Genomic DNA, 14,377 nt, shown 5'->3' with positions numbered 1-14,377 from the left:
AAACATATTTCTGCAGCATCAGTTTATCGCTACATACTATTCCATTTTATGCCTTTATTCTAAAATAACTTATAGTTTTAAGTTGTCTTTTACAATAAGTTCTTAGAGTAGAATAAAATTCTAGTTATATCTTGTATATCAGAAGTACTCATAGAACATTTTTATAATCCAAGTGCCTCGCTACTATTTAAGTCCTAATCTCTTCGAAGAGGTCCACGTATCAATATTTTGGGAATGATTTTTTGAAGCTCTATGGGTGATTCTACAATACAGCCAGGACTGACAGCCAATAAAACTAAACAATTATAATACAATTGTTATAAATCTTATCAATCATTATAAGCAATATCATCATTAAGATTTATTAAGTTTTATTTTATGTATTAAATATTTAATTTTAAGTTTTTTTTTTTTTCATTTTTTTTTTTTTTTTTGAGAACGAGTTTCACTCTTGTTGTCCAGGCTGGAATGCAATGGTATGAACTCTCGGCTCACCGCAACCTCTGCCTCCTGGGTTCAAGGGTTCAAGCAATTCTCCTGCCTCAGCCTCCCAAGTAGCTGAGATTACAGGCATGCACCACTGTGCCCAGCTAATTTTTGTATTTTTGGTAGAGACAGGGTTTTGCCATGTTGGCCAGGCTGGTCTTGAACTCCTGACATCAAGTGATCCACCCGCCTCGGCCTCCCAAAGTGCTGAGATTACAGGCGTGAGCCACCGCACCCGGTCTAAATCTTTACATTTTTAAAAAAGCATCATTGACATTTATTTAAATTAATAATGAATGAAACAGGCTTTTAAACTTTTCTATCATACTTATTTCTAAATAAGTACTTTGTTCCATTTTTATTTGGATTCTTGGAGTAAAAGAGTTTTTCTGAGTAGGTTAATTCCCTCTGCCACCTTAATGTGCATATCTTATGTAATCTAATATATTCACAGACTCCGAGGATTAGGATGTGGAGATTTTTGGGGGGCATCATTATTCTGCCTACCACACGTGATGTAGATGACCACAGTTTTTTTTTGTTTTTGTTTTTGTTTTAAACTATTCACCTACTGAAGGACATTTATTTTATTGATAGTTTTTGGTGAAACTATATTCGTCTGCCATAACTAAAGACCACAGACCAGGTGGCTTAAAGAGCAGAAACTGCTTTTCTCACAGCTCTGGAGGCTGAAAGTCACAGATCAGGTGGTGCTAGCAGATTTTGTTTCTGGTGAGGATTTCTTCCTGGCTTGCAGGTAGTTACTTCTGCCTTCTTCCTGTGTTTGCACATAGCCTCTTCTCTATGTGTGTATGAAAAGAGACCTCTGGTGTTTCTTCCTCTTTTTTCTGGTTCACCAGCCCTATCAGGTTAGGACTCCACCCTCATGACTTCATTTAACCGTAATTACCTCCCTAAAAGTCCTGTCTTTAAAACAGTCACAATGAGGGGTAAGGGCTTCAGCATACAAATGTTGAAGGGCATAGTTCTTTCCATAACACAGATAAAGCTGTTATAAACCTGGTATGCAGGTTTTTGTGTGAATATAAGTTTTCATTCTGTTTAATAAATGTCCAGGAATGCATTTGCTGGGTCATATTGCAACTGCACGCTTAGGTGTTTAAGACACTACCAAACCGTTTTCTAGAGTGACTGTACCATTTAACACAGCCATGAGCAATTCGATATAATCTAGTTTCTCCACATACTAACCAGCATTTGGTGTTGTCACTGTTTTTTATTTTTATTTTAGCCACTTATATTTTTATATATTATTTGTATTTTTATTTTAGCCATCTGATTGTAGTGATTTCTCATTGTGGTTTTAATTTGTACTTTTCTAATGGCTAATAATAACTGGGGAATAATACATTTAAGTGAAATTTGTCATTATAAATAAATAAACCATTTGCTATCATATCACTGTAGATATTGATCCTGCCAGACATCATAAGCTTGAGTAATAATACAGACGTTGGGAGAAAAAATAGACATTAACAGAATGTCAGATAGTTTAGTAGATGTTTCTTTTGTCTTGGATCTTTTTTGTACCAGGTAGGATCTTTTATGTGTCAGAGAAAGTGCTATTGAAGATGAAGGTCTGTCGTTTTTCACTGAGATCATAATTGCATGCTATTCCTAACTGTCCTAAGATGCTTTTATGTCCTTTTACTGACTGTCACATTGGATAAGTTTAATAACTTCTGTAATTTGATTAAAAACTTAAGGAGAATTTAAAAATTCTAGTACATGCAAAAATACCATTAATGTCATTAAATGGATTTTGTACTTTCTTGGAAAGGGAGCAATGTAAAAAATGTAGATGCATCTCTTGATTAGTCAGGAGTCACTCAGTTGGAACTCTTAGAAATCTAAGTCAAAGCAAGCAAGGGTGACAATTTATGGCTTTTCTACCTGGATTGTCCAGAAGTAAAGCTGCCTATGTGCCCAGCTTGGCATATAGGCTCAAATGATATCATCAGATTTTTTTCTCCTCTTTGTCTCTTTTTCTTTATCTCCATTTCCTTTTTTTTCTTTTTCCTCCCCTCTTTTCCTGCTTTCTCTTACCCACCCCCTTTTGTGTTTCTCTTATTATTTTTCATCCCCTGATTCCCAGATAGGCTTTCTCCATATAACCAGGGAAAAATGTGTGGCAGCAGAAGCAGCAAACATGACCGTTTCCCCATACTATAATCCCAGAAGCAGTGGGTTTTTTTTTCCAACCAGTTCTGCCAGGAAAACAAAAAAACCCTCCTAGGATGAACTCTGATTTTCCTGACTTAGGTCACCAGTTCATTTCTGAACCAATTCCTTTCCCTGTGATGTGATGTGAATGGCGTTCTTACTGACACATGGCTACTCACTTGTATATCCTCATTATCAGCTCCCCATGAGCCACCAGGAGTCAAGGGGGAGTTTCCCAAAGGAAAGGAGAGTGCTATTATTACCCTTAAAAGTAGGATGAGAAAGATGCTAAGACAGAACCATGTCTTTGATATTTTTGGTGAGAAACTCAGGTTTACTTCTTTGCTGGTGTTAAATATGTTGACTTCTGTCTATTTCCACAGTTAGGACTTAGATTTTTTAAGAGTCAGTAGGGTGTTATTCAGCAAAAATGGACTACTGGCCCAAACATAACACTTGATTTAGAAAAGTAATATAAAAGATGCATATAATATTTCATTTTAAAATTTACAATAATTGAGTCCTATAAAATCTGATTGTAAAGAATTTAAGATTTAAGCTTTCTATGAGCCTAGCTTCTTGAATCCTGTGCTTATTTGGCTAAGTTCTGGGAAAATAAAGAATAGGATATTATCTCTGATCTTAAGTTACTCAATGTAGTGTATCTGTTCCATTTCAATGGAAATAAGTGGTACAGTTGGGTTATGTTGTACAAAGTTCTATGGCAGTAGAAAAGGCAGACTAAAGAGATCAAGGAAGAAGCTTTCATGAAGGATATGAAAGCATACACTTTTGCCAGATAGACAAAGCAGGTGGTGGTGTATGCCACACAAGGGATGTTGCATGAAATTGCTGTTACCTTTGGACATCAAGCACTTCAGTCTTATTAGCATGTAGGCCATATGTGGAGAGTGCCAGAAAATGAGACTGGAAAAAGACAATTGCCTGCACATGAAGGGCTTTGAAAACCATGCTAAGAGGTTTAGACTCAATATTGTGGGAAATATTACTTCTTAAAAATAGGAGAGTAAATGATCAGGTGTTTTCACTTAAAGGAATTACTCTGGCTGCAACACAAAGTTGAAGGTCGAGAGTAGAGCTGCTGCAATAATTCAAGGAAGAAAAGCTGCAAGCCTAAATTAAGAAAGGGGCAGCCTATATATACAGGGGACAACTGAGAGAAATTTAGCTGCTAGTGTATGTTAAGACCTGATGACTGATTAAATAGGAGGGGATGAGGCAGAGAGAAGAATTTAGAATGAGATATAGGCTTTTTGTTTTGAGCAGTGTTGGTGAGTGATAGTGCCATTTACTAAGGTGAGGAATAGGAAATAGGAAAAACTTTTGTGCATGTTCAGCATACAGTGTTAGGAGCAAGTGTTAGTTAGGAGCAAGACCCCTGAATGTAGGCTGAGTTTCAGTCTTCACTATCCCACATTCTATCTGCCAGACTTTAGGCAAGTTACTTAACCTTTCTGCAACACATGATTCAAATTGCCAGGTGAGGCTAGGCTTGTATCAAGGAAATTTAGTATTTGCCAAATTAGATTAGAAATTTAATTTTTGCTCCATTTAATTTGTACCACATTTGTGTTTCCTTCCTCATGAAATTTATGAAATCATCTTTGCTGTGATGTCTGTAAATTAAAAAAAAATGGTAAATTAAATTTTCAGTTTCAAACTTCATAATTTGTTAATATTTCTTGATACGACCTCTTAAAAAGGCTGTGATTTCAAGGCCATGGTTCTGATGAAATTGGTGGCATGTGTGACAGTATAATAAACAGCCTTGTGGGATGCTTTAGAAAAAGACTTTTTAATTTGGGCATGACCAGGTTTTAGTGACATTTCACTGTCTTCAAAGTGATCTCATGAAAAGGATCCATACTCTGAAGTATTTTTCTGGATGCTTCTTTAACTTTCTTGCCTTCATGATTTGATTGAATCAAAGTATGTTGAACAAAGTAAAGCCAAAGTAAAAGTCACACTTCTTTATAACTTCTCTATTTGACTTTTTCCAAATTTTCAGTCTTAAGATAACCACAAATGTCAGTAATTATAATGACTGCTATGTTTAGTTCTATCAGTTAATTAGAAACTAGTTTAAGATGTTTTGCTATGGTGACTATGTTGCCAGGCTTTTCAGATCTTGTAGGAGAGCATCCACTACTACTCCACATGGGTTTGGAATGAAAAAGTAGCTGAATAGCATAAATGAACATAAAAATAATTTATTTCATAAAGGTAATTTCCAAAGTGACAATTAAGAAATGGAAAGAAGAAAACCCTTTCATATATTATTTTCTTATCTGGTTTGTGGACTGCCACCCTGCTCCAAGCCAAATTATTAATTTTCTCATGCAACTCAAGTTAAAGTTTCTGTTTTAGCCTGTATCCTGAGGTCAGTTGTTAGTGCAATTTTTAAAACAGTTTTTCTCATTTTTTCATTCTAAATTGGATGAATTTGTTTAGGACATGCTGAATAAAACGACATTGGAGGAAACTATTAAATTCTTACAACCTTAAATAAAGTATTATAGGGTACTTTAATGGAAATGTAAATTTTCTCTTCTTTCCAGATATATAAATAATTGGACTATATAAGGAGTTTTTCAAAAATAATTTCTAGCACTAGCAATAATTAATTGACCATGATGATTTTACTAGTTCTAGAGCAATGAATATCAAAGCTAGGGAACAGATATTTTAACCAAAAAAAATTCATACATTTAAAGATAGACATAATTTTACCACCTCTTTTCAATAAATTATTCAGATGTATTGTATAGCAAAATATTTGCTTCACGAAATATACCCAATTAGCACTGTTTGTATGATTTAGTGTATCGACAGGAAGTATTACTGGTTTCTAGGTATATTAAACTGATTAAGCCACAGTACAATACTAGGAAAACTGATAAGTACAGTACTGTATTATGATGATTACTTGTTGAGATTTAATTTTTCTATCACTTTGAATACTTCTGGCTGCAGAAAACCTAGCTCATAAAAACATATACTATTATGTTATAAATAACAAAAAGTCATAGGAAGCCAAATAGTCCAGGTTCGTCCATTTGTTTGCTCAATGATGCTATTCAGAACCCAACTTGTTAATGTCTTTCTATTCTGCTATCCTCATTTTTTTGGCTTTTCCTCAAATTAACTCTCATCATGGCTGTTATTCCAGGGTCACTGTGCAAAAAAGTCCAGTAAGAAATGAGGACTGCATTTCCCTGTGTCTATTTTAAGAGTGAGGAAATATTTTCCAGGATTCAAGGGAAACAAGTTTGCCATGTTTGGCTTAGTGAAACACATGATTTTGTCAAAGAGGCCAGATTTTCTGAATAAAAAAGTGGATTTTCATTAGAAAAAACAAAATGAAACAGTGATTGTGTGTGGACAGCTAACGCTGTCTGTGATAGGATGTGTCAGAACAAGGTTACTGGGATCATTGCAGAGTATGGCTGTTAATGAAGACTTCTTGGAGAACATGAGACTTGAGTTGCTTCTTGACTGCTTAGTCTGTGGGCATTGATCTTCATCGGAAACAGTGATAATGAACTAAACAATTGTTTCCTTAATAGAGCTGTTTTGGGTATACAGAGAAAAGAATAGTTCTTGACTTCATGTTGCAACTTTTGTGTGGACCTGGCATAAAATGTTGGAGATTATGTCTTATCTGTGACATCTTTTATACAGAATCTTCCAAATTAAGTTTTGTTATAAAAACTTGGTCACTGTCAAGAAGGCCATGATTTTATGTGTTGGAGTATTATTTAGAGTGCAACTATGGAAACTGTAAGGAAAAACTTTTAAAATTCTCAGTTTATTCTTGAAAGTAATTGGGGATTTTTGATACATTCAGTGTGGTACATGCTTTTAATAATTATTTTCTGTTTGGGCTATCAATAGATGCTTAATATGTTTAAAAATGATATATTGGATAATCTTCCTTATAAAATTATAAATAAGAAATTTTTATCAATTTTTGACTCTCAGCAATTATTTAAATTATTAAAAAATAATGTTTACTTGTTATGAAAATGCTTTATCATTCAAAACTATGAAACACCCAAGTCTTATTTGAGGGGAAATACTGTCTATGTTTTCTCTTCTAAATAAGAATTCATTTTGCCTGTATGCCCAAAACCTTTTCAGGATTGCAGTACCGTATAGTCTACTGGGAACACTTGCAAACAGATAACTAGGAAAAGGGCACCAGCTGCTTCAAAAATACCTGCTAAACTACAGAAAAAGTTATAACTAACATCTGCCTCTAACTAGGAGTAAAGTAATCAAACAAAATAATTTTCTTTACAACCTACACTTTATTGATTTTATAGCAGGAAATTAGAATGGAGAAGATTAAAAACTTAAAGACATTGAACTGTCCCAGAATAACTTTTCAACTTGAATGAATTCAGAAATCTGAAAATCTAATGAATTTAAGTTATATTCTGGAAATTCCAAATTGCTTTAGAACTGGATTTAGTCCATGTCTTTCAATATATCAGTGTGTTGTGGTTTCACAGACCTACAACAACACACAGAAATATTTGATATTTACAGGTTGCTATTTATAGATTTTCTTCTTGTTATTTAGTTTGAAAGTACATATGTATTGGTTATTGGTCATCAGTAATAATTTCTTGAGCTCATGATTGATGCAAAGCATTGTGCTAGGAGTTATGTTGGATACACAGAGGTTTAGAACTATGATCCTGGCTTTAAGAAGCTTGCTATCCAGTTAGGTAGGACTGATGGGAGTTCCCTCCTTCACCATTTGCACATTTTGTGACACGAATCAAGTTAAATTATGCCTCTGAGTTTCAGTTTCCTTTTCAGACTATTTATTTTGATGATTACATGAGTTAGCACACAGAAAATGTATAGTGGTTTTTGTGATATACTTTAGGTAATCGGTAAATTCTTAGCTCAAGAAATGCTTATATAAACTGTCCCTTCAATTAATTTCTCACATTGATAGCTGACTTTTGTTGTTTTATCTGGGAACCCTTCACATAAACATCATATAAATCCTGGCACATCACGTCAACCCTGACAGCAAGAGGTTTAGAGAGGACGTGTTTAAATTTGATCCAGTGGTGCAAATATCAAAGTGGTTAAGTAAACATAGGTTGCTTCATTTTGCATTCTCAATAAGGTCTCACGTTCTTGGTAAATTTCAGAGTTATATGAAAATAAGCATATAATTTTGGTAAATTTTAAATATACCAGGGAATCAGTATATAAAGGGATCTCAATTATTAAGCCATCGGTACAATATCATGTTTTGTTACACAGCTTTCATGATTTCTTCCGCTAAATGTTTTGCTTGTTCCTTCAAGTCTTTACGTATTATACAAGAAGTTCAAACAAAATATTTTTCTTATAGGGACCTCTTTCTTCTAAACTTATACGTTTTTAACAGAAATTTTTCTGAGTAAAATGTACTTTGTTCTTTCCAGAGTAGATTGTATTAAATTATTAAACATAGATGAATCAGAAAACTTAATCACTGTGTTGTGGATGGGTAGGATGTTTGATAATAATTCTCAGTTTTGCTTATACTTAATAGTCATCTGGGAGCTGTTAAGAAATGTACAAATTACTATTTCCTACCCCCTGGCAAATGAATGAAAATCTCAAGTGTTGACCAGCAGCCCCTAACCTGAGCATGAGGAACCTGTTTTTAAAAGCACTGGCCTCCTCAGTACATCCTTTGAGCTCCATCCTTTGAGTCTCCAGTTGTCTGTGACTAACTCCTTCCACTACTCTTTTGAGTTGTGGGTTCAGTGTATTTGGAAAGCTTATACTCTGAGCTTCAGATCTCATGTAGAGAAGCATAAAAGTCAACGGGATTTATAAGTTACTTCCCTAAATTTAAAGATAAGATGATCAATCATATATATAAATGGCCTCCCCACCAAATTCTTTCCTCTGCCCTCCCTCCTGTCCTCCCTTCCTTCCTTCCTCCTTTCCTTTCCTCCCCTCATTTTGTTGTATTGCTTTATTTTTTGTTTTGTTTTTGTTGTCTTTTTTGAAAGCCTGGTGTATTAAAGTTATCATTTGACTACTATAAAATACACCCTTTTGGGGGTACAGTGTAGTAGATTTTGTAAATATCAACATGAACAAAAACATGTAGATATCAACACACAATCAAAAACAACATTTTCATCATGTCAAAAACTTTACTACTGCCTCTTTTACCTCTTTCCCACCACTCCCAGTTCCTGCAGACCACTGGTCTGTTTATTTTCCCTATGGTTTTGACTTTTCCAAAATGCCATATAAGTATCATAAAATTCCTTGTGTAATGCTTATGTATACATCATATAAGTTACTTGTATAATATCATGTAAGTGTCATGAATATTTTGAATCTGGTTTCTGTCACTTAATGTAATACATTAGACATTCATCCATATTGCTCTATGTTTCAGTACTTGTTTTTTTTTTTCATGGCTGAAACGTATTACATTTTGTGTCCGTACTTCAATTTGTTCATTCTCCATTTGAAGTACTTTTAGCTTGTTTGCAACTTTTGCTGATTATGACTTAAACTGTTCATGTACAGGTATTTATTTGAACATATATTTTTGTTTTCCTAGGGTAAATAGGAATGGAATTGCTACATTATATAGTAAATATGTACTTGTCTTTGTAAGAAACTGGCAAACTGTTTTCCAAAATGAATGGAGCATTTTGTATTTCCACCAGCAATGTATGAGTATTCCACTTACCCTATATTTTTGTCAACACATAATATTGTCGGTTTAAAAATTTTTAAACATTTTACTTAGTTGTGTAGTAGTATGTCATTATGGTTTTGGTTTGCATTTCCTTAATGACTAATAATGTTGAGCAGCTTTTTGTGTCCTTACTTGTCATTCTTCTTTGGTGAGATTTCTGCTTAAATAATTTGTCAAGTTTTTAATTGGGTAATTTGTTTCCCCGTTAATGAATTTTGAGACTTCTTTGTGTAGTCTGAATACAGTCTGTTTTCAGATATGTGTTTGTAATATTTTCTCCCATTTTGTGACTTGTTTTTTCACAAAATGTCTTCAGTGGAGCAAATGTATTAGTACCCTTGAAGTTCATTCTATAAACAAAAAAAAAACTCGATTATGCTTTTTGGTCATATGTAAGCAATTTTTGCCTCACGCGAGGTTATTAAGATTTTCTTCGTAATTTTCTTCTGTAAATTTTAAAGTTGGAGCTCTTACATTTAGGTATATAATCCATTTATAATTGGTTTTTATATATGGTGAAAGGTAAGGGTCAAGGTTTTTGTTTGTTTTTGCATATAGCTGTCCAGTTGTTCAGGCATCATTTATCAAAAAGATTTCTCTCTACATTGATTTGTTTTTGCATGTTTGTTAAACGTTTGTTAAAAATCAGTTGACCATATACATACAGGTGAGCTTATTTTTGATTCCCTGCATGTCTATTCTTTGCCATGCTGTCTGGATTACTGAAGCTTTATAGTAAGTCTTGAAAACAGGTGTTAGTATTTGGTTATTCTATGTCTTCGATTTTCCATATGAATCGTGTTGTTTTCTACAAAATTTTCTGCTGAGATTTTAACTGGGATTCCATTGAATCTATAGATTATTTGATGAGGATTTAAATCTTAATATCAAACCTTCCAAACCACGAAGATTATATACTTCTTCATTTATTTTTCTTTGATTTTTTTCATGATTAATTTGTAATTTTTAGGATATGTTTTACGACTGTTTTGTTAAATTTATACCTATGTATTTCATGTTTATGTTTTCTGGTATTATTTTAAAACTCTTTCAAATTCAACCTCTAATTGTTCATTAAGTATAGAGAAATACAAGGGGGTGTCAGTTGCTTGTCAGAAGGCAAATCCTACAAGATGGAGTCATATATAACATAAAATAATCATGGGAGTGACTGCCTCTGCCATATTCTTCTGTTGGTTAGAAACAAGTCACAGGTCCCTCTATGCTTGAGGGGAAAGGATTAAACTAGGGCATGAACACCAGGAGGCAGGCATCTGGGATTATTTGGGCTTACCTTAGGGTCTGTCTGCCACTTAAAATCTTACTTTGCACATTTACATTTCCAAACCATCTAAAACTGATACTTACTGATAATATGAAGTAAGATAAAGATTTAAATTCATTTTTTAAATATAGATAATCAGTTAACTCTAGCCCCATTTTGACCCATTTTTAAGACTCAATTTCATCCCTGTTAGAAATCAGGTATGTATGAGTATGCCTCTGGTATATCATCTGAAGTGCGGTTTCAAAGTGTTGTAGCCTAAAATTATTTAATTGGTATTACAAACAGTCTTGGCTGAGATTGTAGGATCTAACTTCTGATAAACAGCTGCACTTCTAATCATGGCAATAAAACTGAAGCTAAAGAGTCTCTGTTAAATTCTGTTGAATCCAACAATGAAAATGTCATTTTTAGTTTCTTGGCTGATATTTATGGTAATAATTGGTTTCAGCTCTGACTTGAACCTTTAAATTACTTTTACTAGTTTGCTCAAAGTCTTTGCAAAGGATAAAATATTTGGGCACTTATATGGTCAAGTCCATAAAATATTACAGATGTTGAATCAAGGGTAATTATTTAATTTAAATTTGTTATAGTTCATATGACTTTAAACTTTCCAAACTGATTAAATAGTGCAAGAATGCCATTTTAAATGTACATCTCCTTAAACAAGGGAATTTCATTATTAGAATCCTCAATGGGAATTTTTGGAAGACATTATTTCCATCTGCATTATATCTAACAATTTAATATAATGACATACCATGAGCATGTGTATGAATGTAACTATTGACATAGCACCCTAAAGAAGATGTTTCAGAATGACATCTGACATGTTGAGTTATTGTTAAGAGTATGCTGGTGAAAACCCAGATGTACAATCTGGATGGTTTGTCAGTAGAGCTTGTTATGATTGTGCAGCCCAAGTTTTGTTTCTCTTTTAAAATCCCCCATTGAGAACTTTGTGTTTTTTCTTCAGTCTTCCTAAACATTCAGCTTTTGCTCAAATCATACCTCTCCTGGGAATTAGGAGGGCATCTTACCCTCCCAAGAAGAGGGTATGCCTCTCTGACTCCCATTATATCTGAAATTCTTGTTAAACAATGTTTTTTCTCTCCTGTGTTGTGTCTTCAAGACCAGTAATAACATCTTATTTATCATTTTACCATCAGGCTGTGAAGTATATTTCTAAGGTCCATCTGTATTTAGCTGACATTTGTTTTTGTTATGCTTCTTAGACTTTTCTGTATGAGAAGTTTTAGGAATTGACACTTACAGGCATATTGAGTATTGTCAGTATTTTATACAGTGTAAATGAGCTGGGCATGGTGGCTCACACCTGTAATCCTAGCACTTTGGGAGGTCAAGGCAGGAGGATCACTTGGGCCTAGGAGTTCAAGGCCAGCCTGGGCAACATAGTGAGACCCCATTTCTAAACCTATTTTTTAAAATTAAAAAAATTAGCCAGACATGGTACTGCATGCCTGTAGTCCTAGGTACTCAGGAGGCTTATGTGGGAGGATCACTTGAGTCCAGGAGTTTGAGATTGCAGTGAGCCGATGATCATGCTACTGCATTCCAGCCTGGGCAGCAGAACGAGACCCTGTCTTTAAATTAATAAACGATTAAATGAGTGAATGGATGGTGTAAATGCATTCAGTTAAGTAACATAAAAATATATGAATAATGCATTGCCATTTCTAATTAATTTAGGTGGGATTTCTTACTGCTTTCTTCATATGTAATACAATTTGGCTCAGTTTCATTGTAGAAAATAAGTAACTTGATTTTCACAAAATCTAACAATCTCACTTCTTTCACAGATTTAATATTAGGTTACTCTTTTGAGGTGCTTTGTTACTAAGACTTAATTTCCTCTACTCAGATCATCTGATTCAAAATATATTTTTATCGTAAAGCATTAAAACACATGACTCTTCAGTAAAGAGAAAATAACAGTGTCCATGTACTGTCTTTCATATCTCTTAATAAAATTTAGTAATTTTTCAGTGCACTTTCAAGAGGGGGTACAAATTAGAAATTTGGTGTTTGTAAAGATGTAGGACTCTATATTACAGAATGAAAAAGAGGGTTAGTCAGTTATTTTGTATTACTACAAAAGCATTAGGTATTTCTATTTATAAAGAAATGTTGTTGTTTTAATACATGAAGTCAATACAGAATAGGCCTTTCTCCTTTTGTTTATTTTATCTAAACAGAAAAGATTTCTGTAGGGCTGATGATAAAATTTATCTATTACCAAAAAATAATATTAAAAATGTAACATCTACATTTATAATATAAAATAGAAAGTGAAAATGTCTTTATAGTCCCAACTTTAGCAGAATTCTTTGATATATATCTTTCCTGAATGTTTTTGTATTAATATATTTAATTAGCTACTATTTTGTGGCATACTTTTTTTCTCTTTTAGACACATTTTTCTATAAGCAAATATGTCTTCATTCTTCTTATCTACCGTGATTCATGGAGAATGTGTCATGAATTACTTACTCCAATACCCTATTTGTAGATATTCAGCTTGTGTCTGTTTTTTTCTTATTGTAAATGATGTTAAAGCAAGCATCTTTGTGCTTATTTATATATCTGACATTCTTGTTCAGTTATTTCGCTTGGATACTTTTTTGTCTAGGAGTTAGGTTAAATGATGTATGCACATTTGTAATATGAATTGGATATAAGCAATATATTTGAAGATATAAACATTACCAAGACCAATAAATTTTTTAAAAATCTTCAACACTCAGATTAATAAAATTGTATCTTATTCTATTTTGCATTTATTTATTAGGAAAGTCAGTATTTTCATTGACTGTATTTTCATATTTAGTTTTATAAATTATGTTACTTGGTTAAAAATCAGTTTTAGGAATCAAAAAATTTACCTCAAAAATAAAAGTGTAAAGTAATGAAATTAATAAGTTTTACAAGCCTTTAACTTGGACTTTTAATTTAGACTTTGGTGTCAGATACCTGAATTTCAATCTTTGCTCTGCAATTTACTAGCCATTTATCCTGGTTAAGTTCTTTAAACTCACCATGCCCTACTTCCCCCCTCTTTAAAAGAAGGATGATAAAAAGACCTACCGCATAAATTTTCTTTGGATGCTAAGTGAAATAATGCACTTAAAGCATTTAAAACAAAACCTCATATGTAGTACGTGCTCAGTAAAAATGGTTGCTAAATAGATTAGTGAACAGTTTACTTGCCAAATTAAATAAGGAATATGTTATCTTATGTATTTACCTTTAATTTAAGAGCATTAGAAATCACATTGTAGTTTTTGTGTTCAGTTAGTCTACTGACTTGTCACAAATTATGTAGTTTGGGATTGGTGTATTTAGTGAAGTAGTATGTAAGATCTTCTCTGGTTTCTTTAAACGTTACAATGTGGAGGTATGTGGAAAGAAAGTCCTAGTTGGAGCTCATGAAATGGGTTTCTGGTAGTCTAGATTCATCTGCTGCAATGTGAGCTCTTGAGGACAGACCACGTCCTCAAAGCCTGACACTTGGTAGGCAGCGTTTAGTACATGATGGAGGAGTAGGAGGATACATTTTAGATAACAGCAAGATGTGATTTAGGCTTGCATTTAATAACAGATCTGGTCCTCTGGTGAAGCCATTGAGGTTTAGATGAGACCAC

General features: G+C 33.5%; 1 protein-coding gene across 4 annotated transcripts in view; it reads left to right on the top strand.

The window, feature by feature from the left end:
- ASCC3 (activating signal cointegrator 1 complex subunit 3) overlaps positions 1-14,377 on the top strand; it is a 374,689-nt gene that overhangs the window by 83,541 nt on the left and 276,771 nt on the right. The window lies entirely within an intron of this gene.

The sequence above is a fragment of the Pan troglodytes genome, chromosome 5 (assembly GCF_028858775.2).
Source record: "Pan troglodytes isolate AG18354 chromosome 5, NHGRI_mPanTro3-v2.0_pri, whole genome shotgun sequence".
Classification (NCBI taxonomy): Eukaryota; Metazoa; Chordata; class Mammalia; order Primates; family Hominidae; genus Pan; species Pan troglodytes.
This window is presented reverse-complemented; position numbering and strand designations above follow the sequence as displayed.